This window comes from Phyllobates terribilis, unplaced genomic scaffold (genome assembly GCF_046119375.1).
Source record: "Phyllobates terribilis strain yellow unplaced genomic scaffold, ASM4611937v1 Scaffold_7120__1_contigs__length_39850, whole genome shotgun sequence".
In the NCBI taxonomy this organism is placed as follows: Eukaryota; Metazoa; Chordata; class Amphibia; order Anura; family Dendrobatidae; genus Phyllobates; species Phyllobates terribilis.
The window spans coordinates 1-25,271 of NW_027369861.1; the positions used below are offsets into that span (position 1 = coordinate 1).

The 25,271-nt window shown below is 39.3% G+C and overlaps 1 pseudogene; it reads right to left on the reverse strand.

Annotated features, from left to right (window-relative positions):
- Positions 1–9,145: 9,145 nt before the first annotated feature.
- On the reverse strand, positions 9,146–13,989 carry LOC141251478 (uncharacterized; annotated as a pseudogene).
- Positions 13,990–25,271: the final 11,282 nt, after the last annotated feature.

Genomic DNA, 25,271 nt, shown 5'->3' on the forward strand with positions numbered 1-25,271 from the left:
CTTCCCGCTCAGATAGTCAATCTGACGCAGTTTCTGGCAAGAGATATCACACATGGTATCAATGTCGTACTAAAACAGCAAACACAAGGTGTAACTGCAACCTTGAAGGAGAACAAAGAGGCCCTGAATTGCAACATCGAAAAATTTATACCCAACTTATCTAATAACATATTCGCATATTTATTATCACATATTGTAAATTATCAAAAGTGGTATCCATATCCGGAAATTCAAAAAAAAAAAATTGGTCATTCAAAGGGCTTTTCATATTTCAATTTGAGGGATAAAGTAGACGGATATATAAAGAGATTTTTTGTATATAAGGCTACCTAGAAAAGAAAGGAGTTTCCCTTGTGTGCACCACAATTGATGTCCGTATCTGTCCATGTTTGTGGTACGTGCACATGTAGTTGTGTGGATCTGTCATATTACTCTCAGTAACTCTGTGGTCTTTATGTTAGAAAAGTAAATTAATTTAATTTCCAATTCTCCTTATTTGTTGAAATTGATTTTCAAGAGGTTTTGATTTATTCAAATAATTCCGATTTCTTGACTATTACTATCAGTAACAACCCCATGATTTTATGGGGTAGAGTTACGGGATTTATGGTCTCCTAAAACGTAAGTCTTGGTTCTTTCAAAGACATAAAATAACATTTCTTCTATTCTAAAAAAACCTTCTGTTGGATCGTTGTGACGTAAGCGACGAGGGAAGCGACTGTTACTTTCCTGAGCGTCACGCAGCGAAAAAAAAAATCGTAAAAGTTTGACACAATATTTAGAGTGGAAACCTCAATACAAAACTAATATTGAGTAAAACCACTACCTTCTAATTCTTCACTAGAAGGATTTGAAACTCACACACTCTTCTTATTGGATTTCTTGTTTGTTACAAATAGAGAACTCGGAATTATCAAATCTCTCTTCTCACTCGTACCCAAACTCAACCCTTACAAAAGTGTGGCTCTCTTAACCCAGTATATTGTGTTTTTCTTCAGTCGTTCATCCCCCTTCTTCATTGTAGAAGACGAGTCCTTTTATAGGTCAAAAGCGACGTATCTTCCTTGAGCAAGATATGCAATATATTTATTGTCATATTGTTTGACCAAATCTTCAATTAAAATCATCTTCCATGATTCTTTTCCTTACTGGACGACTTCTTAATCTTTTCTTGATTTTCTTTTTCTTCCTTGAGAAAAATCTCCATAATATTTCTTTCAAGATCTTATCCAAAATCAAATCTTAACTCCTTAAGATTTGCTTCTTTATTTGATTAATCTGAATCTTAAATGTTTAAAACATCACTGTCTCATACCTCTTGGCCCATACTTCCTTCCTTAATAATATGGTTGATTGATTCCGTTTTGAAGTCGCTTACCTGTTAAGGAAAGTTTTCTAAAATAGTAACTGCAAGTAACACTCAGGTAAACGAGTTAGTAAGCGACTTGTCAACATCAAAACTAATGAACTTCTAACAAATTCCCCTTTTTTGATGGTGACAAACACTTTAAACATTTAAGATCAAAATCAAGTATAAAACATAGAAGGACCACATGTAGACACTTGATAGTTCCCTCTAAGATGACTCAAGTAAGTAACCTAGTAAGCAACTTCCCCCTCAAAATATGACACCCTCCCCCTTTTGGCATCATCAAAAAGCAAGTAAAGTCATTATACGAAGCGCAAAAAGACACCAAGATAGACAAGTAAATCATATGACCATACAAAGTTGTCTTGCGCACGCAAGCACAACCCCTAATGTAATCCAAAGTATACGACGATAGTTTTAGAGAAAAGGACAAACAGATCACAAAAGTATTAACCAAAAAGAGTCAAGAGAAGTAGGGATAGATGATCAAGAGATGGTGTTTTGGGATCAAACACATTAGAGAGAGCAAGTTACACGGCTTTCGACTCAACATCAGACTTGTGATTCTCTATTTCTGCTTGGTGCTTCTCCAGTTGATTCATCAAGCCATTTACATGGGCTCGAAGTTTCCTGTGCTTTGATACACCTTTACCTACTGGATCAGCAGATGTACCCTTTTGAAGATTCCTTAGAGTCAATTTCCTTCTTCCTTCCCCGAACCCTTCTCCTCATACTAGTGGGTTTTGTGTTTGATTTGCTGTTGGGTTTTGAACAAGCCCGTCATAGATGTGTCATATCATACATCAAGTTCACGTAGGCAGACTTACACCCTGCAATTTGATTTCCCCTTTCTATCTCAAGATTTTTCCTTCTAGTGCAAGACTTCAGCAGATTCGATTACCTTGTCGCTTACCTCCTCATGTATGTGTTTGATAGCAAAGGTGTGTAATGAGTAGGGACACGTACCAAAGATGGTTTCACAAGGAGACCTGTAGGTTCGTGTTTAAGCAGCTATTGTTCAATGTCTCTATAGTTCATTAAGCTATAGATACACAACTCAAAGTATATAATTGTGCTTTTATACTTAGAGATGCGCTTGACCTATGTAGAACACTTAGTAATCGATTTACTAATGTCCTTAAGTGCGGAAGAGGTCAGACAACAATAAAGCGCGCTTTAAGTGTTTAAAGCGCACTAAGATTTGCACACAAGAGTTATCAAACGGTGAGAACCCTAAGTCACTAATTGACTCGGGATAAAACTCACCACTTGTATTGATAGAAGAAGGTTACAACTCTAGCTTCAACTCTCAAAGCTCACTCTAGTAAACTCTCTTCTAACAACACTCCAATTCAGCTCTAGAACAAATGACACTTCACTCTCGATTACAAATGAGTCAACACTAAGCTCTCCTAGCTTCTCTCTGATTTCCTCACTTTGTAACACATTAGAATGAAAGCTACAGTCCACTATTTATACACAAAACTTAAGATACAACCCACACTTAATTTTGTGTAACAAACTTGGACTTCACTAGCTGCCACCTCATCAATCCCTGGGAATTGATCAAATTGCTAGAGATGATCAACGGTTGGATTAATTCGGCTTTGTTCTTCAACTTGTTAAATCACTCCATGTCAGCAATCCATGCACTCTCGCTAACTAACTCCCTCCACGCTGGCAATCCCTGGAATTGCGTCTCAAAGACATTCAAATTCTTCTAGCACCTCTTGTGCACACAATTTGAATTCTCCCGCTCACTAGCCTTTCCATGCGTTTGAGTAGTTCTCTTCTGCGACGACGTTCATCCTTTGCTACAGTGGAACCTCGTGATCAACCTTTACTTGGCTTCATTCAAGCGCGTCTTCTACGCCTTCGAAGCTCGATCACTCTCGCTTCCTGACTTGAATGGAATTATTTCAACACCTCTTGTGAAACTCGGTTTCTTCGCTTGGTGTAAAGCGCGAATGAGGACAGTCGAAGCGCATCTCTTGGTAACTAAAGCGCATCCCAGCAGATCTTATAATAACCTGGGAAGCTTAGAAACACTAAGAGATTAGATAGATTAGTTTGTTATCATCAAAACAAAGAGAAATACATTGAGCTTTAATATGACTACCAAAGGTCAACTAACAATTTCCCCTTTTGATGATGACAAACCTTTAACATGTAAACTCATATACTTTCTGTAATGATCAAAATGAAGACAATAAACAACAAGTTAATCAAGTATTAAGATTCGGAATTAGGTCGAAGTACCTTACCAAGTACTTTACCAAAAGATTTCAAATTCCCCCTAAGTTCAAGAACGGTCTTAAACTTACCCTTAATCAAAGAAGGATGTACCTGTTTTCTTCCCCTGTTTGACATCATCGAAAAATCAAAAGCTTAATCATACGGTAAGAAAGATAGGAGGTTGCGCTTACTAGCTAAGAAGTCAAACAAGGCAAAATAGCGAACAGAAAGCAACTTAAGTACCAAAGAATCAAGTTAGCAAATCTCTCAGAGATATGAAAATCAAAGCATACTTCACTGGTCACTTTCAAGCAAACTGCTACAAAAGATGGTTAGGCAACCTATCGAGACTAGTTCATTAAAACACAAAACATAGTAGAGAATAAGAAAAGAAACAGAAAAAAGACGCTAATTAAAGCGCTACCATCAACACAAGCACATCAACTTCTCTCATCAGCTTCTATCATTAGCTGGAACACCCTAAAAAAGCCAGACTGCACCAAAGCTGAAAACTTCTCCACCTGCTCACATAACTCAGTAAAGCGCCTCTCAACCCTTTCATGGTGCGCTTCAATTGAGCCACAATACCCGAGACATTGGCAGGAGCTGCAGTAGTAGGAGCCCGAGGGCTATGTTCAGAGCGCGAGCTAGAAGGAAGAGTACCTTCAGGCTTTGGAAGAAGTATAGCATATATCACTTCAGAGGTGAGAAAACTAGAGCACTCAGATTCCTTCAGAGAATTATCATAGAGACCATCTGCCTTCAACATCTTACATATTATGTGGGGGAACGGAAGAGGGCCAGAAGTTGCAACGCGACACAAAACTAGGTGGCTCATCATGATCTAAGCAGTGTTAACCACCTGGTTGGATAAGACGGCCGCCATAATGCAACAGTCGGCTATGGTTACCTTCTCCCTATCATAGTCTCTTGGAGTGATGTTTGTTATGATGAAGTGGTGGAGCAGACGTCTACTAGGCTTCAGAAGATCAACTGTAAGGGTGCGCTTCGGCACATTGGGACCAAACACTACTTCCTTCAATTGCTTAGCACATGCGGGCCAATTCTTCTTGTACAATCGCCCGAACCCAGTTGACTGCCCAGTGAGCCCAATTGCCTTAGAGAGATCCTTTACCAAGAACGTTTCCCTTGAATTTCTACGCCAGTTGAACCACACTTGTGAATATTCCAGATTAGCTGTATGAGACTCCATAGTGGCATAAAATTGATATACCATCGAGTCATTGTAATGTGCAGGCTCGGTCTCCAGCTTGTCCCAGCCCTGGAAACTTAACCACCCAGAGAAGCGCTTGACATGCGAAGAGTCCTGAAGCTCGACAACCAAGTCTTGGGTAACGATTTCTGGGAAGAGAAAAGAGCGCTTTTGAATACCTGGGGGTACGGGAGGAAATGCATTGGCACCAACTGTCTTTCTGCGCTTGGATCGGGTAGAAGTACCGCGCTCTGTAATAACCTCAGGCGGTGGAGAGTCATGCTCAGAGCCATCGGACGACTCAACCTGCTCAATCACCGGAGCTTTCCTCTTTCTACCGTGACGACGGACTAAATCACTCTGGCGATCAGGTCGTTGAGAGGATAGTTGTATAGGAGAGTCACGTTCAGACCGAGGTTGGATGTGAAAATCATCTTCATCTGATTCAGAGGGGATGGAGGCAAGAAGCTGTTGAGGAGATAACAGAGACTGAGTGCCTAACCTGGAAGGTGTTTCAATTTCAAGCGCACTTTTACCCTTCATAGGGGTAGATAGGGGCACTTCTCTGTCAATTTCCTTCTCCAAGTCAGATATTACCTTGTGCACCTGAGCATCGTCATAGCCAGCGAGCTCAAGATCCTCAGCTGTACGTGCAAGGTCAATGAGAGGCTTTTTAGAGGAGGATGGGGCATCTGATGTGGGTATTGGTTCTGTGGTAGGAATAGGTTGATCTGTGGAGGCTTCGATGTGGGTAGTTTGGACGGGAGGAGTTTGTATTTGAGGAACTAGGGTAGAGACGGATGGAGCAGAAGATGAGGATTGAGCTTTTAACAAGGACTCAACCTTCTCTCGTGTCTCAGGGTCAAGAGCGGCAAGGTTAATGTTTTCCATGGTGATTTTGTAGTGTAGAGAGGGATTAAGGAAGAAGGAGCGTGATTGGAGTTTGAGAGAGAGAGAGAGGCAAGATTAAAAATAGGGTAAATGAAGGGGATGGTATTTACCTTGTATTTATAGAGTCTTGACAACCAATCTCGACCGACCAAATCAACGGACCATATTTAGACTGAAGCGAGTGCGCTGGGCGGTGCAACGGTCCAATAGAATTCCTGATTTGACGCGTTGTAATCTTCCAACGGCTATAATTTGCAGGAGCCGTTACCTCACAAAATGGAAAAGTTTTTTCCAACTAGCCGTTACCTCATAGCTTAAGCAACCTCAAAATACTGTAGCCAAACTAGCCATTGTGCTTTTGAAGCTCAATACAAAAACCAACCAGCAAGAGAAGCTCAACCAAGTACCACGTGCCAAATATTCTAATGTAGCACAAAACTGACTGAGATTGTTAGATGTAGATGTGGGATGTCCAGTTCAACTTACCAACCACTATGTAAAGCATTTAATGAACAGGAAATGCACATTTCATGTTGGGATATTAAAGCATTCAATCACTCAAGTATGATGTAATCGTATGTGCATATAAAGAGGGTAATGAGCTTTATGTCACCAAATGAATACTTCTCTTATGTAGAGTTCAATAAAGGACGAGAGAAGCGTAACATCTAGTCAGGCTTAGGACACCTATGCAATGGATCGTTTCTTAGGCATGTAATATGGGTAGAAGACGGTCACCATTGTCAAGTTTTGGCAAAGAAGAGCATGCAATTGACTATGATCATATCAAGTCGAGCTAAGCAAGGAAGATAACTTCAGTACAATTCATTTTAATGAACAACCATAAAGCATGAATGAATCAAAGCTATCAAGCGCAAGCTACCATAGTTCTTACCTTGATACTAAGCTCGCTAATTCTAGTCAATAAGGGAAATACTTACAGAGCCATTGCCTCAAAGCTAATGGAGTCACATAAGGCCAAGCTGAACCCGAAGGTTTAAGAAGACCTGTCGATTAAGCGCTTTAGTAAAAATATCCGCTATTTGCCCTTCTGAAGATACATGACTAAGCTCGATGTTCTTGCGCTCCACATGATCACGTTGAAAGTGGTGCCATACATCGATGTGCTTAGTTCGTGTGTGATGTACTGGATTCTTTGGACACACATATTGCGCTGAAATTGATACAGATTGCACTGGTATCCTCTAGCATTGATCTTTCCTTGTCTTTTTGTCACCGAAGGAGACACTATCTCCCTCCTTAGCTTGAAATGAGAGTAGTAACTGTGGATCGTCCATCATGACACAAACAACCGCTTTCAATGCACTCTCTACTCTTCATTTCAACCTTAAAATACAAAGATCAAGCTTTGATTTCCCAACAAAGCTTGCGCTTCGTGGGAACGTTACACATAGCTATTACTGCACTAGTCTTTTGGACTGGCTCATAATAACTTGGATCATTCAGATCAAGCACCATATGAGGTCGCGCTTTATGAAGCGCACCTCCTCGTGCTGAAGCGCAACCGTCCTCGACAGGTGAATGCCGAAAACGTGTACGCTTGCCCTTAGGTTTAACCATTGGCTTATAGGGCTTGTTTTTTAGGACTTTCAGTTCCTCACACTCACGCCTATCATGTCCATTATTACCACAAAAAGTGCAGTAATGATTACCTCTCACGTAACCACACTTCCCTTTCCCTGGTCGAAATGGTTCTTTTTTCTCCAATTTCATAGGCTGAGTAGGGGTTCGCGCTTGTTTCACATATAAGTGGTGCGCTTTTTCCCCATGAAACCATTCTTTGGTTTCAGATGGTTGTTCCTCAAGAACTTTGATCTTGCTCTTTAAGTGAGAGTTTTCACTCTTGTAAGCAGTCAAGTCTTGCTCTCTCAGAATAGTCACTTGTTTGAGGAAAGCTGGTGTTAGAAGAAGACTCCTGGGAGTCATAGCCCAGTCCAGGTCTAGCTTTGACAAAGGCTGTTTGAGGAACAAACCTTGCCTCTACTAGCTTAGTCGGGTCGTCAAGCTTGGAGATAATCTGATCAAGCCTTACGTCCTTAGTTGAGTCAGAGTTCCTTTCCAACCCGTTTCCATGACAATACTCACAAGATTTAGTCAGGAGAGTGGGCTTGTCATGCAAACGCTTGGAAAGCTCAACTATAACTTCTTTTTTAGAATTAAGCTCAACTAGTTGTTCTCTAGCTTCAGTAGCTAGAGACTTGTGTTCAACCATCAATTCTCTTAAAAGACAAACAAGATTGCGCTTAGGAAATATGTCAAGGTTTAGACCGGTTACCTCTATTTCAGATCTAGAGTCTGAGTCGGATCCAGCACCTGCCATCAAGCATACATCTGCTTGCGCTCCATCTTCAAATTCATCATCTGATTCACCCTAAAGCGTGACAAACGCTTGTTTTGGGGGCTGCTTGTTGGAGCTCGAGCTTGGATTCACCTTAGCATGAGGACACGCCTTGGCTAGATGTCCCTTCTCATTGCAATTGAAGCATGTAAAGTCCCGGACATCGCGCTGCTTGGCTGCTGGATCGCGCTTAAAGCCACCTTGCCTTTTAAAGAACTTCTTTACTTACCTTCGTCATCATGGCAACATCACGATCATCATCTAGATCGTCTCCCTCATCCTCATTTTCCAGCTTCTAGAGAACTCGAGAGAGTTTGAGCACCATTCCCCTGGTTTCCCTTTCTGAGTGTTTGTCTTCGTTATCCTTGATCTCCTGCACCTTAAATTTTCCTGCAAGAACAGAAATAGGGAGCTCTCGTGTCGCTTTGGATTGGAGAAGGATTTGCTTGAGAGTAGCATACTTGGAATTCACCCCATGGATGAATGCCATTGAGTACTCCCATGCTTTCTTTTCCATTCCAGCTGACAACATTTTATCATGTAAAATTTGACAACGAGAGTGGTAGTCGGAGACAAGTTCGTTTTCACCCATCTTAATAGCGCAAAATTCCCTATTAAGTTCAAACAAACGGTTGTCTTTCATGTCTCGCTACCTGAATGCATGTAATCCACATGTCTTTAGCCAACGGTAGAGACATTACCTTATCTATATCCTTCCTGGAAAGCGCACTGAGTATCAGCTGTTTAGCTTTTGCGTTTTTCTCCATGAGCTGGTACTCCTTTGCTTCCCACATAGAATCGTCTGTCTCTGTGATCTTTTCATCGCCTTTCTTGATGATCTTCCAACATTTATAGTTCGTTTGTTGGATATAGTTCTTGGTCATTGTAAGCCACCATTCTAGTTCTCCTTCAACGAGTACGTGGGGCTTTGCGAGGGAAATGTCAAGGTTGAAGTTCGCCATTGTTCTTCTCTTAGTTAATCCTTAAAATCTGCAATAAGGGTTAGTGCAAATAGGCTAACCTGTAGCTCTGATACAAATTGTAGGTTCGTGTTTTAAGAAGCTATTGTTCAATGTCTCTATAGTTCATTAAGCTATAGATACACAACTTAAAGTATATAATTGCGCTTTTATACTTAGAGATGCGCTTGACCTATGTAGAACACTTAGTAATCGATTTACTAATGTCCTTAAGTGCGGAAGAGGTCAGACAACAATAAAGCGCGCTTTAAGTGTTTAAAGCGCACTACAATTTGCACACAAGAGTTATCAAACGGTGAGAATCCTAAGTCACTAATTGACTCGGGATAAAACTCACCACTACTTGTATTGATAGAAGAAGGTTACAACTCTAGCTTCAACTCTCGAAGCTCACTCTAGTAAACTCTCTTCTAACAACACTCCAATTCAGCTCTAGAACAAATGGCACTTCACTCTCGATTACAAATGAGTCAACACTAAGCTCTCCCAGCTTCTCTCTAATTTCCTCACTTTGTAACACATTAGAATGAAAGTTGCAGTCCACTATTTATACACAAAACTTAAGATACAACCCACACTTAATTTCGTGTAACAAACTTGGACTTCACTAGCTGCCACCTCATCAATCCGTGGGAATTGATCAAATTGCTAGAGATGATCAACGGCTGGATTAATTCAGCTTTGTTCTTCAACTTGTTGAATCACGCCATGTCAGCAATCCATGCACTCTCGCTAACTAACTCCCTCCACGCTGGCAATCCCTGGAATTGCGTCTCAAAGATATTCAAATTTTTCTCGCACCTCTTGTGCACACAATTTGAATTCTCCCGCTCACTAGCCTTTCCATGCATTTGAGCAGTTCTCTTCTGCGACGGCGTGCATCCTTTGCTACAGTGGAACCTCGTGATCAACCTTTACTTGGCTTCATTCAAGCGCGTCTTCTACGCCTTCGAAGCTCGATCACTCTCACTTCCTGACTTGAATGAAATTATTTCAACACCTCTTGTGAAACTCGGTTTCTTTGCTTGGTGTAAAGCGCGACTGAGGACAATTGAAGCGCATCTCTTGGTAACTAAAGCGCATCCCAGCAGATCTTATAATAACCTGGGAAGCTTAGAAACACTAAGAGATTAGATAGATTAGTTTTTTATCATCAAAACAAAGAGAAATACATTGAGCTTTAATATGACTACCAAAGGTCAACTAACAAGACCGTTACACAAGATAAATATTTTAACATATATGTGCATGTGTTTATTAAGCATAGCATTACGAATCCAGTTAATATACGAAAGAAGTGCTCATAGGATTGTACATGATATACATGGCTTTGGGACACTATAGATTTCCTCCGTCATTTGGGCTTATATTGTCGGGTTAAAAAATCACCGGGAGGAATCTTTTGGGCTTACAAAAAGACCTTTGTGATTTACGAGTCAAAATTTCTTAAAACAAGTCGTAACTAGTGATCGTGCCAGTGCCTAAGGCACGAGAAAGCTTAAATTTGTCTTAAAATTATCTCAAATTGAATTCAAACCGGTTACTCAATGGTTATAGATGCTAAAATCTGATTACAAAACACAAAAAACAAACCATCCAGTTTGCCAATACACAAATTAACACTTCAAAAGGTAAAACATAAGAACTCAAATATGTTTACAAACACACACAAACAAACCATGCAGTTTATAAGTTTTGGTATGTTGAACATGCTCAGCATACCCTTAGGATTTCTTGGTAGACCACATGTTTCTACCTTGCTATGCCCATCGATTAGAGAGTGACAGAGTTTATCAACAGATTGTAGGTTTTCATCTTGTCTAGACATGGAATCTGACACTGTTCTGCAGAGATTATCAAGCCGTTTTGCAAGCTCGGCCTGGTAATTGCTCATAGTTGATTTATTAGCAGCTGCTAATCTGTCTTCTCTATCTGTCATCATTAAATAATCAGGTTGAATTATCAATCTCATATAAAAAATTATTTTTATAGTTTAAATATTGACAATTCCCTACCAATTTTGGAGTGCAAAGAGGTATTATCATGGAGAGCCTTTTCTAGCTGTGAACATAAACTGCAAGCCTCTGCAGTCAAAGCATCCTCTGTTTTGCACAAAATAGTAAAAAGAAATATTCAGAAAAAGGTTAAGTTGTAGAATGAAATGAATATTTGAAAAACTCAAAGATTACCTGCTTTTCTTTGTTCTGATATTATAAAATCCTCTTCTTTCATTGTGTATATGCATCTTTTGAGTTCTTTTTCGGTACCCATTAGCATGTTTCTTGTAAGGTTTAAGTCATTCTGCAAAGTATGAAGTCATATTAATAAAGATGTGTTACTCAAAGTTGATGCAGTAACCAAAAGAGAGCTCACCTGTGTAGAATCAAGTTTTCTTTGTAGCTCAAAGCAGTCTTGTTCTTCGTCTTCAAATTTTGATTGTAATTCTTCAACTTGCTGTTTGTATCATATAATGCGAGTAATCATCAAATTACCTATACAGTAAGGTATATAAGCTTTACAATTAGCACAAACAAACCTTTTGAAGGGTTTCTACTGTGACACCCATCTGCTCTGCTCGATCTGACATTGCCTGACAAAGGAAGAAGAAAAGAATTAATGTGTCACACACAGTAATGAAGAGATTACAGTATCAAATAACAACTTGACATATGAACTAATTACCTTCTTTTCGTTCTCCTCTAGGATATAACGTTCCTTTGGGATGTATACACCATTTTTCTCTCGTGCCGCATAAACCTTTGAATTATGTATAAAGAGATTATTCTTTACAAGGATCACAATCAAAAGGAGTAAATAACCATACACAGTAATTTAGATTTGAGTTTCTCACCTGACTTGAGTCTCTCAATCTCACTGTAAAGGTCTTTGATGAGAGTTGTTTTCATCATCTTTTGGTTCACCTATACACCATGAGTTTAAGGATGAGTAGTCATGACTAAATGATTTAAGTAATCAATATTAGTTCTACTGTGCTTCTAAACAACCTAGATTGTTATCCTCAACTAATTTTTACTTCACTGCCAATGCACTAAATTACAACTTAGATATCATCACAAATACAACTGACCTCAGATTTGTTCTTTATATGTTTTTCCCTGTGAGCATAATCTAGAGTACTCAATGTCTCCTCTATGCAATGCACAGCTGGTGAAACTGTTGCTATGATACATGTCTTTGTTCTTCCTCCCAAGGAATCACGAAGTAACCTTGTGAGCTTGCTGTCTCTATATTACAGAAACCACATATTTGAATCAGTGTTAAACAATCAAACATTAAAAAGAAAACTTGCTGAAATACAAACCTGTAAGGAACATGCCCAAGATGCTCCACAAGAGCATTAATTACACGACCTAGTGTTAGCAAACTTTTATTGATTTCTCCTGCTTCTCTGGCACGACCCTGGTTAGATTCAGTAAAAATCATCCGGAAATGAGAATAAGAAGAATCTCGGAAGGCTATATAGGAATTTAGAGTAGAATATATAAACCTCTCGAGCTCCAGATCTAGAAATATTTTCTGAACCAGCTAAATCAACCAAATTTAGCTTCCCACATTTGATGAGCTCTTCTTCTTCTGGTGTTGACTCTTTAATGTGTATTGTGATGGAAAATAGAGAATTTGAACGGCTGAAGACAAGAGCAATGAGAGTTTATAAGCAGATGAAGCCTTTACTGGGTTTTATAGAGGTGATTACAAAACAGAGGTTGAGCAATAACCTGGATTGTTTATTTAGAAGGGTCTCTGCAGTTCTACACTTAGCTGATCCCCTCTCGAGTAGAGTGAAAATTTCGCTTGCATTTGCATCAATCTCCTCTTCCAATCCTCGCACGAGAACCCCACCTTTGTCGTCTTCCATTAAAGGAAGCTGCTTCTTTTGCTTATCTTCCAATGCAACTTTTAAGAGCTCTTCTGGAGCAAGCAAATCCGTGATTTCTTCATTGTACAACTCTAAGAAAGTGACCTTCACGCTATATTCAGCATTTTGACTCTCGAGTGTGTCAAAGGTCTGCTTGATAGCTCTAGGTATGACTCCTGCACCTCTAGGTAGATCTCCATTTGCTCCACCCTGCTACAGTGTTTTTACCATTAAGCAAATACAATTGTGTATAGAAACTATAAACTAAATGTTTCTGTAAAGGAGACGTGGAAAAAAAAGAAAGAATATACCTTTTGATTCTTGCAATCTCCTTCCATTGTGAAAGTCTTCCCTGTACCTGTTTTCCCATATGCAAAAATGGTACAATTAAACCCTTCCAAAACCTCACTTACAATGGGAACAATAGCTTGCTCATAGAGATCCTTCTGTCATGCTGAAGGACCAAAAACCTGAACATGTAACAAACCATTTCAGCATCTATGACTCAACTCCACAGCTGATGATAATGGACATTATTCATGGAATCTGGTGATAGAAAACAGTAATCACATTTCACTGTTACATCTAGAATTCTAGATTTTTGACATAGAAAGAGCTAGCATCAGAATATCTCAGATCTGCATTTGATATAAGTTTTGCCTTGTCGGAGGTGAAGGATATCAGGAAACCACAAATACATTACCTTATCGAAGGTGAAAATGCGATCAATGTGTTTGCCACCAATGCTATGAGAGACGGCTACCTCTCTCTGGGGTTCGTTACACGTCAGCACCTGGGGAGCGTTATTCCGAAGCTCATCTCCGCTGAACGGCCTACAAAAACGCGGTTAAACAAAATCCATTAGAACCCTAATTTTTGAAACTGTACTACACTCTCAGATGAGCAAAGAAAAATTCCTAAAAAATTCTCAGTCATTCAGCAACACGATAACTTGTTGGATCACATATTGAAGCAAGACGAAGAAGAAAGAGAAGCAAATTAAAACCTGCATCGAAGGATGACTTGGACATTCACCCCTTTCTCCTTGTCTTGGCGACTGGACATTATTATCAGAAAACACGCAGGAAACCGTCAATCACTGGACGAAAATCGGTCTTCCCTCTGTAGTAATTCTCTGTTTGATAAATCTTCTACTCTTCTCACTTCAAATCTTACGCTCTCCTTGAAAGTGGAATGTGTGGAGAGAGAGGATGTTTGAAATTTGAATTTGTAACTATAAATCGGTCTTCCCTCTGTAGTAATTCTCTGTTTGATAGACTTTATAATGTCCCAAACATGGCAGTATATGAAGTCCAAAGACTAAGTGGCTTTAAATTTTTCCTTGGGAAATAAAAATTAGCACGGTTTCACCCAATTGAAACAAAAGAAAGGACATGATAATAATAAACATGCATCATTTGGTGAGGCAGAAATTAATTCCTAAATGACCTAACCCATACTACTCCCAGAATGCAAGGCAGGATATTACTCTAGAAGAAACTTATCAGTACTCCTAGAAGTTTTCTACCAAAACAAATCAATGTACAAACTCTGAAGAGAATCTACGGAACAGCAGGAACTAAATGCAAAGTGTACTACTATAGGAATCAATATATGAATGGGTCTCTCTCTTGGTTAATGTCCAGATTCAACGGCTAGAGATCATAAATACACATACTATCTCCTGAACACTTAATATCTCCATAATACAATGACTCAAAAGTGTGTCAAGCTAATTGGATAAGTTGCGGAAGAATTACTGGCAGAGGAAAGAAACTACCAAGAAATGCCCAAATCCATCAAATATTGCAGAACCAGGCAGTATACACTCTAAAAAACCATCAACACGCTAATCCATCACACTCACCATCATTCCGCAGCCAGTGTCCCTGCTCTGACCGTCAATACGAATCATCGAGCTGACATCAGAGTACAGCTGGTGAACATATTCTGGCCGCTGCTGTAGCATCTGGTAGTATCGCGTGACAAAATACGAACCAACCTGCAACACCGAAACAAATCATTACAAACAGAGAATAAAACGCAAACGCTCTCGAACGATGGAAAGAGAATAGTTAAGCAGAGGCAGACCTGAGCAGCAGTCATGTACGCACTCGCCATTGTTGCATCGGGAGAGGCAGAAGAGCGACGCAAAGGCCTAGAACCTCAAGATTTCAGCCGAAACCCTAGATCTGAGCAGAAAACCAAAAAGCATTCAACCAGCCATCTGCTGAATCTTCCCCAATTGCACCTTTACCAATCTGGTTTTCGAATTCTTCCGCCCAGTCTTCGTTACAGTTCAGCTTTGAAAATTCATCAACCCACTCGTTTGGAGCTGCATGTTGCGTGCTTGTCGTGGCAAATTCAATAGCCCATTTATCAGCCCCACCACCAACCTGAAAGAAAATCAGTAAAAATATTAGCAATCAACTAGCTCAAGTGAAGAAATTTTAACATATCCCCATGTCGTATATATAAGATTACTCAAGACAGGGTTTCTAGATTTGCTAAATATTCCCATCTACTGAATGTTTATCAAGAAGGAAACACGTATGAATATTAGGCCTAAGGAAAGCACAAATGAAGCTTTTATCAAAAGAAATAATTGAGTTATTGTCAACTTTGTAATAAAAATATATTTGTATGTTATGCAGGTGCATACATTCAACTCCTTTATGATATTCCAGATAAAAATATATTTGTATGTTATGCAGGCGCTTCTCCATTTTTGTCTTGTTTCTGTCTCTGCGTTACTTCCTGATTGGCCTCTTCAAGAACTGAGCTTGCAGATGGCTTGTCACCTGCTGGTATAAGATTTTTGAACCAAGAGCCTTTGAATTGAGGACTGTTTCTGTTTGTACTAGGGTTTTTTGGTGAGCCTGAAGTAATGCCAGATAGAAACCTGTATGCCACTTTGCTCGCAGAAACTAATTCTGTTTTTTTCCTGTCTCAACTGCAGTTATAACACCAAGACAAAACTATGTAAGATAGTAAATTATGTTTAACATGATGGAAAAAGGAAAAGTAACCTTAAAGTGCCGAAAACAGAAAACCAACATCAACCCATAATCAAAATTTGGTGTTGTTCATACCCGGAAGGCTGTGTTTCCAACATAATGCTAAAAAAAGAAGTTATGTATAATATCAGTCATTTTATACTTTTGGTACACATAAAACAATAGCCCCGAAACAAAAATGCGTTCAGAAGTAGTCCTTGTCACTAATTAACAGCTGCTTTCATCGAAGAGAAGAATAAGCTTGAATAGCTCATGAAACTCTTCATCTTATTTTTTATATTCATTAGAGATTGAAAAATATTGCACTTACCTGGAGGTTTAGGCACACCGAGCAGTTCACAAAACTCATCACAGAAATGATTGCAGTGTTGGATTTGAACTGATTATCTTCAACAAAAAAGTCAATTGAGATGCTGATGAGACTTGATTCCCTTACCCCAGAAAATTCAAGCTATATTAACAATGAAAGTGATTAAGAAGATACGAGACTTGATTCCTTTACCCTAGAAAATTTCTGGAAGGCAAGTACTGGCCAAGATAATGTTTTAAACTACAAAAAATTGACAAATCAAAAGATAAACAATAGAGAAAGTGTACGTACTTACAAGTAGATGCCGATGTACTGATTGTGGATGTTGAATAGGTCATCAACGGTTGTTGAAGAGAGCAAACCGGGAGAGCCCCCGAGGAGAATACCGAATTAGGTCAGAGGAGAGGAGAGTCAGGAATTAGGTCTGGGGAGAGTAACGAGTTAGGTCGTCTAAGGAATGACGAGCCGCCGGAACTGCTATTGGTGATTGATGAAGACGATCGCCAAGATTGGGTAATACTCAACGCCGATGAATGTAGACTTCGGGCTGATGAAGACGAAGAAAGTTACGCTAAAAAAATTCTGAGTGTTGAGATTAGGTGAGTGTTAAAAAAATTCTGAAGTAACTATTTAAAAGTTTTAAAATTCAAATCAGCTAGTAGAGAGTGGTTATAAAAGAAAATAGAGAGAAATAAGAAAAAAATACAACGTAAGAATAGGGAGAGAAGGAGAGAGACAGAGATAGGATTATTGAAAAAGAAGGAAAAAGATGTTAATTGGAGAAAAAACCGCAGCCTTAATTTTTGTACAGCTGGCTTAACAGGATGACTTGCAAAAAAACATCCTGTTTTAATTGTATAGGAGGATTAACCAGGGAAGCGACTAGGGGTAGAACGCATGGAAGGCAAATAAGTATAATCTAGAAATGCTACGCCTACAAGGATTATGATATGCAACATATAATAGCAATACACACATGATTTCAACCCATCATCGAGAGAAGCGTAAGAGAATAACATTTAGTCAAGGGAAATCATACCAAGTTCCATAAGAAGCTTCTCAAAGGGTTCCCTGTTGAGTGTCTTTGTGAAGATGTCAGCAATTTGATTCTCTGTGCTACAAAAGTTCATTGAGACCATTCCTTTCTCGACACAATCACGAAGAAAGTGATGCATTATCTCGATGTGCTTTGTCCTAGAGTGTTGCACAAGATTCTTAGATATATTAATAGCACTAGTGTTATCACAAAGTATAGGAACTGAGTCAAGAAATATGCCAAAGTCTCTTAGCTGTTGTTTGAGCCACGGAAGTTGTGAGCAACATGCGGCTGCAGCTACATACTCAGCTTCTGCTGTGGAAAGTGCAACTGAGGTTTGTTTCTTTGATCCCCAAGAGACAAGACATGGGCCAAGAAATTGAGCCATTCCGGAACTAGACTTTATATCCACCTTATTCCCAGCAAAGTCTGCATCTGTATACCCAACTAGTGATAGATCACCACCACGAGGATACCATAAACATAGACCAGTTGTTCCCTTGAGATATCTGAGAATCCTCTTCACAGCCTTGACGTGTGTTTCCTTTGGATTTGCCTGAAATCTAGCATATAAACACACACAATACATAACATCTGGCCTACTAGCCGTTAGATATAACAGAGACCCTATCATTCCTCTATATAAAGTTTGGCCAACATCCTTCTCCTTATCGTCCTTTCCTAGTGAATCATTTGGTGACATAGGGGTATAAAAAGGCTTAGAATCATTCATACCAAACTTCTTGATGAACTCATGGATGTACTTTTGTTGATGCACCTTGGTCCCTTCCTTGGATTGAACTACTTGCAGTCCTAAAAAGAACTTTAGTTCTCCCACCATACTCATTTCGAACTCACTTTCCATGATTCTAGTGAACTTAGTAACCAACAACTCATTTGTAGAGCCAAAGATGATGTCATCGACATAAACTTGAACAACCAGGGTATGTTTTCCTTCTCTGAGAAGGAAGAGAGTTTTGTCTATTTCCCCATGCACATTTCCAACGCCTTATCTAACGCGAAGAAATGGTTTGGATGAGAGTGATCCTCAAACCCTGGTGTTTGACTTACATATACTCCCTCTTTTAATACGCCATTCAAGAATGCTGTTTTGACATCCATTTGCTGCAATATAAAACCATGGTGAGCAGAATATGCAATCAAGATTCTAATAGCTTCTAACCTGGCCACGGGAGCAAATGTCTCATCATAGTCAATTCCCTCCTATTGGTTGTACCCTTTAACAACAAGTCTTGCCTTGTTTCTTGTGACTTGTCCCTTGTCATCGAGTTTGTTCCTAAAGATCCATTTTGTGCCAATGATGGTTCTGTTCTCTGGCCTAGGAACAAGTCTCCAAACCTTGTTTCGTTCAAACTGATGGAGTTCCTCTTGCATTGCTTTTACCCACTCTGGATCCTTGAGTGCCTCACTTATAGTCTTTGGTTCTGCGAGGGAGACGAAATCAGTGAACGCATAAGAGTTAGGGTCAGAATCACTTACCTGGTCGACTGCCAAGTCGCGTACCTGGTCGATTACCGGGTTGACTACCTGATCGACTACTTGTTCGACTACCTGGGGGTGTTGAATGGTAGGGAATTTGTAGTCTATGAGGTAAGCAGGAGGAGTGCGAGAGCATGGTGCTAGAGAGGTAGCACCATAGACAACCGGATTGCTGGTTACATTTTGAGAAGAGTGATCCATTGGTTCCACCTCATCCATCTGATTCTCTTGAGACGGGGAATCATTACTTCCTGGATCATTTCTCGGAGTATCTATGAGTGGGGAAAGAGGAATCTTCTCCTCACTTGTGCGTTCTTCATAAAACTCTAGTACTTGAAAGTCTTCATCATCGGATAGTGGAGGCGCATTTAGATCAAAAAGCTCGGTTCCCACCATTTTTAGTTCATCAAATCGGACATGAACACTTTCCTCTACCTTCCTTGTTTGTTGATTGAAGACCTTGTATGTTGCACTATGTGAGGAGTACCCCACAAAGATTCCAGGATCACTTTGAGCATCAAACTTTCCAAACCTTTCCTTTCCATTTATAAGTACAAAACACATGTAATCAAACACACGTAAGTGACTTACATTTGGTTTCCTCCCTTTTAGTAGCTCGTAGGATGTTTTCTCCAGCATGGGCCTTAGAAAGGCTCTATTTAGGATGTAACGTGAAGCATGTAACGCCTCAGCCCAGAAGTTCCTAGGAAGGCCACTCGCGATTAAGAGCGTTATTGTCATTCCTTCCAAGGTTCTGTTCTTCTGTTCAACCACTCCATTCTGTTATGGAGTTCTAGGAGCTGAGAACTTATGATCAATTCCACAATCCCTGCATAATGATAGAAAAGAAGAGTTGTCAAATTCAGTTCCATGATCAGTGCGGATGGACTTCAACTTGCTTTCCAGGTTGAGCTCAGTTTTCTTCTTCCACACGACAAACTCTGAGAATACATCATCCTTTATTGAAGAAAGATAGTCCACGTATACCTGGAGAAGTCATCAACAATAACAAACACATATTTGTTTCCACCACGGCTCAAGGTGCGCATGGGTCCACACAGATCCATATGAATAAGATCAAGAGGTTTGAGAGTACTTACCTCCTTTTTGGATTTAAAGGATATCCTTGATTGCTTACCTCTTATACATGCACTACATACCTGACCATTTTGATCTTCAACTTTGGGTAATCCTTCCACCAACTCTTTTGAGTGAAGTTTTGACAAGAGTCGGAGGCTTGCGTGTCCCAATCTTTTGTGTCATAGATCAGAATCTTCCTTCAGGGAAGCGAGACACACTTCCTTGTCAGGGATAAATGAGGGATCAACCCTGTAAACTTTCCCATCACATAGTCCTTCCAACACAACCTTTCCAGTTTCAACATTTCTCACAGTGCAGTCCCTAATAGTGAAGATAACCTCATTCTTTCCTCCAAGGCATAGCTGAGCTACGCTTAGAAGATCGAATTTTAGGTTGTTTACCAGGTTCACTTTCTCCATAGTGACATGTTCTGAAATACCTACTTGTCCTGTACCAATTACCTCTCCTTTGCTCTCGTTTCCGAATGTGATTGAGCTTCCGGAGTCTTCCTTAAGTGAGTTGAGCCAGTTCCTGTTTCTCGTCATATGCCCTGAGCATGCACTATCTATGTACCAGGAACTCTTCCTCACTTTCCCCTGCATATAAAGCATTAGTTCTTACGAACCCAGATAAGCTTAGGCTTACCGGGTTTAGGGGAAGCATTCTCATGCTTAATCACATTTACCTGTTTATTTGTTTTTGACTTAGCCTCAGGAATATTTTGACGTTCATTAGAAGACTTGTAAACCTTTTGTAGCATTCTGATCCTAGAGTAGCATTCATGTTTATAATGTCCATCTTTCCCACAGTGCCAACATACCCTATGACATTTTAGATTAACATATCTACTTTGACCAGGCCAAATGGTTTTATTATTTTTCCTAGCTTCAAAGTCTATATGATTCGGTTTTTCATTCTCGAATTGCTTAATCCACATAGCATACGCCTTTTGACCATTAAACCAGTTATTCAGTTCAGGTAAGGGGGGTTCTCCTTTATCCTTAGAAATACAGTGATTACACCCTGTTGGGGCTATTACACCGATCCTTTGGAATTGAAGGTTTAACCTCCGTATTCGAGTCGCTTCCCTTACCCTTGCCTGTGGCAGTCTCAACATATCCTATGCCACCTTTTGAAGTGAATCTCTTAGCAAAATCCTCTTTTAATTTATTTGCCTTTTCTATAGTGAATTCGTTTTTCCATGCCTCTTTCTTTTCTTCTTCATCTATCTTAAGGTCCTCTATCACTTTCCTAGTGGCTTTCTTATCATTTTCCAGGGCTTTTATGTTCTTATTTAGAGATGCAATTTTTCCTTCTAATATGAGACAGACTTTGCACTCTTCTGAAGTTGTGGAGGAAACTTTCTCCAGGTGTTTCACCTTTTCTGCCCAACCACTATTGTTTTCGAGCAGATTTGATATAATTTCCCCCCTTTCTTCAAGAGATTCATTTAAATTAGCAATTTATGTACCAAGTTTTCTAATGATGCTTATCAGATGCTCTTTGGTTTTCCTTTTAATTTAGAGACTATAGTAGATTCAGTTACCTCATCTTCCGAAGTATCAGCGGTTGCCATCAAGCAGAGATCTTTGGATCCGAGGGAAGCGTCTTTGTCGGAGTCAGAGTCTCCCCAGGTTGCCACCATCGCGTTTTTTCCAGCTTGTACTGGGGGTTCTCCAGCCTTCTTCTTGAAGCAATTTCTTGCAAAATGTCCTTTCTTTTGACAGTGATAGCATATTACTTCCTTAAGGTCTTTGCTGCTTCCCTCCGATGAGCGTTGAAAGTCTCTGTTCCCTTTCCATACCTTTTTTAATGCTCTTGTAATAAGGGCAATATCCTCATCTTTGTCTTCAACTTCTTCTTCCATTTGAGCTAGATCAAAAGCCTTCTCTATCTTGAGAGCTATGTTTTGGCTCTTCTCGCTTTCTCGTCGAGTCTTTCTCAGTTGGACTCCAGCGTTGCTTTATAGAAGGGCCACTAAGTCTTCCAGTGTGATTGACTTGATGTCATTCTGGGCTTGTAGGGCAAGAGCTATTGAGTCCCATTTTGAGTTTAGAGCCTGTAGAAACTGATTTGTGATTTTCCAGTCGGGAAGAACTTCTCCAAGAAATTCTAGTTGTCCGACGTAGCTTTGGAATCTGGAGCGAAAGTCTTCTAGGGATTCACCTTTTTGTTGTGCCACGTTATCATAATCTTTTTGAACAGCCAGAATCCTGTTTTTCTTCACATCATTGCCTCTGTACATTTTTCTGCAGTGCCTGCCAGATTTCGTGTGTCGTCTTGTAACGGAGAACCTTCCTCAGATCTGATGGACTGAGAGCCATGTGTAACACCTTCTTTGCTCTCATGTTGAGTTCCAATGTCTTGTAGTCCGCATCGGTGTAGTCTCTTCTTTCTTTTTCTTCCAGCTTGGTTGTTGGGTTGACCCAGATCTTTTCATCTCCAAACTCAACAACCTTCCATAACTGGTCGTGAAGCGAAAATGCGTGGGATTCAAATTGTTCTCCCACCAATCACATTCTCTGTTATTGAGAGCAGGAGGCTTCTAGAAGGATTAATTGATTGAGTTGATTGAGGCCATTCTTTCAATTCAGTCACAACTTAGAACCTCGCTCTGATACCCATTGTTGGATCATTGTGATGTAAGCGACGAGGGAAGCGACTGTTACTTCCCTGAGCGTCACGCAGCGGAAAAAATTTCGTAAAAGTTTGACACAATATTTAGAGTGGAAACCTCAATAGAAAACTAATATTGAGTAAAACCACTACCTTCTAGTTCTTCACTAGAAGGATTTGAAACTCACACACTCTTCTTATTGGATTTCTTGTTTGTTACAAATAGAGAACTCGGAATTATCAAATCTCTCTTCTCACTCGTACCCAAACTCAACCCTTACAAATGTGTGGCTCTCTGAACCCAGTATATTGTGTTTTTCTTCACTCGTTCAACCCCCTTCTTCATTGTAGAAGACGAGTCCTTTTATAGGTCAAAAGCGACGTATCTTCCTTGAGCAAGATATGCAATATATTTATTGCCATATTGTTTGACCAAATCTTCAATTAAAATCATCTCCATGATTCTTTTCCTTACTGGACGACTTCTTAATCTTTTCTTGATTTTCTTTTTCTTCCTTGAGAAAAATCTCCATAATATCTCTTTCAAGATCTTCTCCAAAATCAAATCTTAACTCCTTAAGATTTGCTTCTTTATTTGATTAATCCGAATCTTAAATGTTTAAAACATTATTGTCTCATATCTCTCGGCCCATACTTCCTTCCTTAATGATATGGTTGATTGATTCCCGTTTTGAAGTCGCTTACCTGTTAAGGAAGTTTCTTAAAATAGTAACTGCAAGTAACACTCAGGTAAACGAGTTAATAAGCGACTTGTCAACATCAAAACTGAGGAACTTCTAACACCTTTTGTGTTCTCGGCATAGTTTTTTGATTCAAATTATTGAAGGATATTGTACTATACTTGAGGGACGGTGCTAATTTAACTAAACTCTTGTGTGAGGACGAAATGTTTTAGAAAACAGCGAATTTCATTTTATCATAACCTAACATTCAGTAAGATTTCCATCTAAATTCTAGTTTCAGAGCAATATCTTGTATCTATCTCACCTTTGAATGTTTGTGATCATTATATCCTCCAGTCCATGGCTAAAATAAAATATCCCTTTTCATGTCATATAAAATTTGGTTCTTTAGAGAGAATTCCAATATTAATCAACTATATCCCTAATCCATACCATTTTCAAAAGAAAAATAAATAAGAAAAATAGAAAAGTAATCTTTATTCAAACCAATAACACAACAAACACAAACTTGTGAAGATAACATTATCATAAGAAGCTAAAATAAAGCCAAAGTCAATTAAACTATTGCAAATTTAAACAACAAACAGCATTATGGCATCACCTAGAAAAGATAGGTTGGATTATTAGAAGGAAAAAAGAAGCATGCATGCATGAACTGAGTTAATCAATGATTGAAACTATCAAATTGAAAAGTCATTGTTATCTCCTCTTCCAATTCAGACACATTCATCCGGTGTCATTTGATAGTATTCGTCTCTAGTCCACATATGGAGGCATCAAACATCTCAACAGCATTCCCACAAGCTAGCCCCACATAAGTCGGATCTTGAGTTGGTGACTCTTCCGGCTCATTGTTATTCTCATCATGTTGTAGATCTCCAAGTCGAACACTTATCTCATTAAGAGTGCGCTCAACCATCCATTCGAGATCAGTGAGGTCTGACGAATTAAGCCCGTCAAGAGTGCGCCTTCCATGGATGCAGTTATGGATAGCTAGAGCCACTTCCCTTTCACGGTTGTCACACTGGAGGCGCTTCAGTTTTTGAATGATCCAGATATGATGGATGGTCGTACATCTTTCGGTGTTGGTCCATCGGTGGAAGTTGCCTAAACTCCTCGACAACCTTTCGGGCCTTCTCCTTCTCGGGCCAGACCACCGGCTCCGGATCATAAGGACTATACAACACAGCACATGCATCCACTCCACAAAGTGTCGTCAGCTCGTTGATCTTCTTCAGCAACCCCATCTTCCTCCTCTTGAATGTTGTTTTCCTTTCTGTGTCACACTTGATGTATGCCCGTTGCACCCTCTTTCTTGTCATGCTCATGGTCCTGAAAGCAAAAGGTTAGGGAAAAGAAATCATCTAATTTTACATGCAATTTCTTCTAGTTCACCTTATTGTAGATGCATTACGATGGGCTGAAGTAAATTGAATTTAAAGAGGATGGGGAGATGGTATTTTTAGAAAGGAATTAAAATATTTATTTGGTAGATATTGAAAAATAAACAAGAAAAAAGTTTGGTATTGCAAATTCTACTGAAAAGACATATAACACCTTGATCATTCTTATTTGATTTACTTTTCCTTTTATTTTTAATTAGAATGGTTTGGAAAATATGGATATAAATTATACTCGGATCAACTATTTGGTACGTGCATCCTAACATTATTATATCTAAATAAGAATAATTGCATTACTTGTACCAATATCTAGAATCTTTAAGTATTGATATCAAATAAAGCATTGCAGAAAAATGAACAAGGTGCCTGATTTTGTACATATAATTTATGTATATTGTTTCTCTTGGAAGTATTATCAACAATTTAAAGTTTCCAACTCTCTTCAAAGCAGATTTTAGACTACAAAGTTTTGATTTTTATCAACTTTTCACTTGTAATTTTCTTTTTAGTATTCAACAAGGAAATTATCGACATTCACAAATGTTAGGGATTTAAATTAGAGAGATAATAGGCAATAAATCTTTAAAAGGCTGTAAATAAAAACACAAGTGTCCAAGTTCCAATAATGTAGTTATTTATAGTAATTATTATTATTTTTGCTGAAAATATAACTTTTCCTAA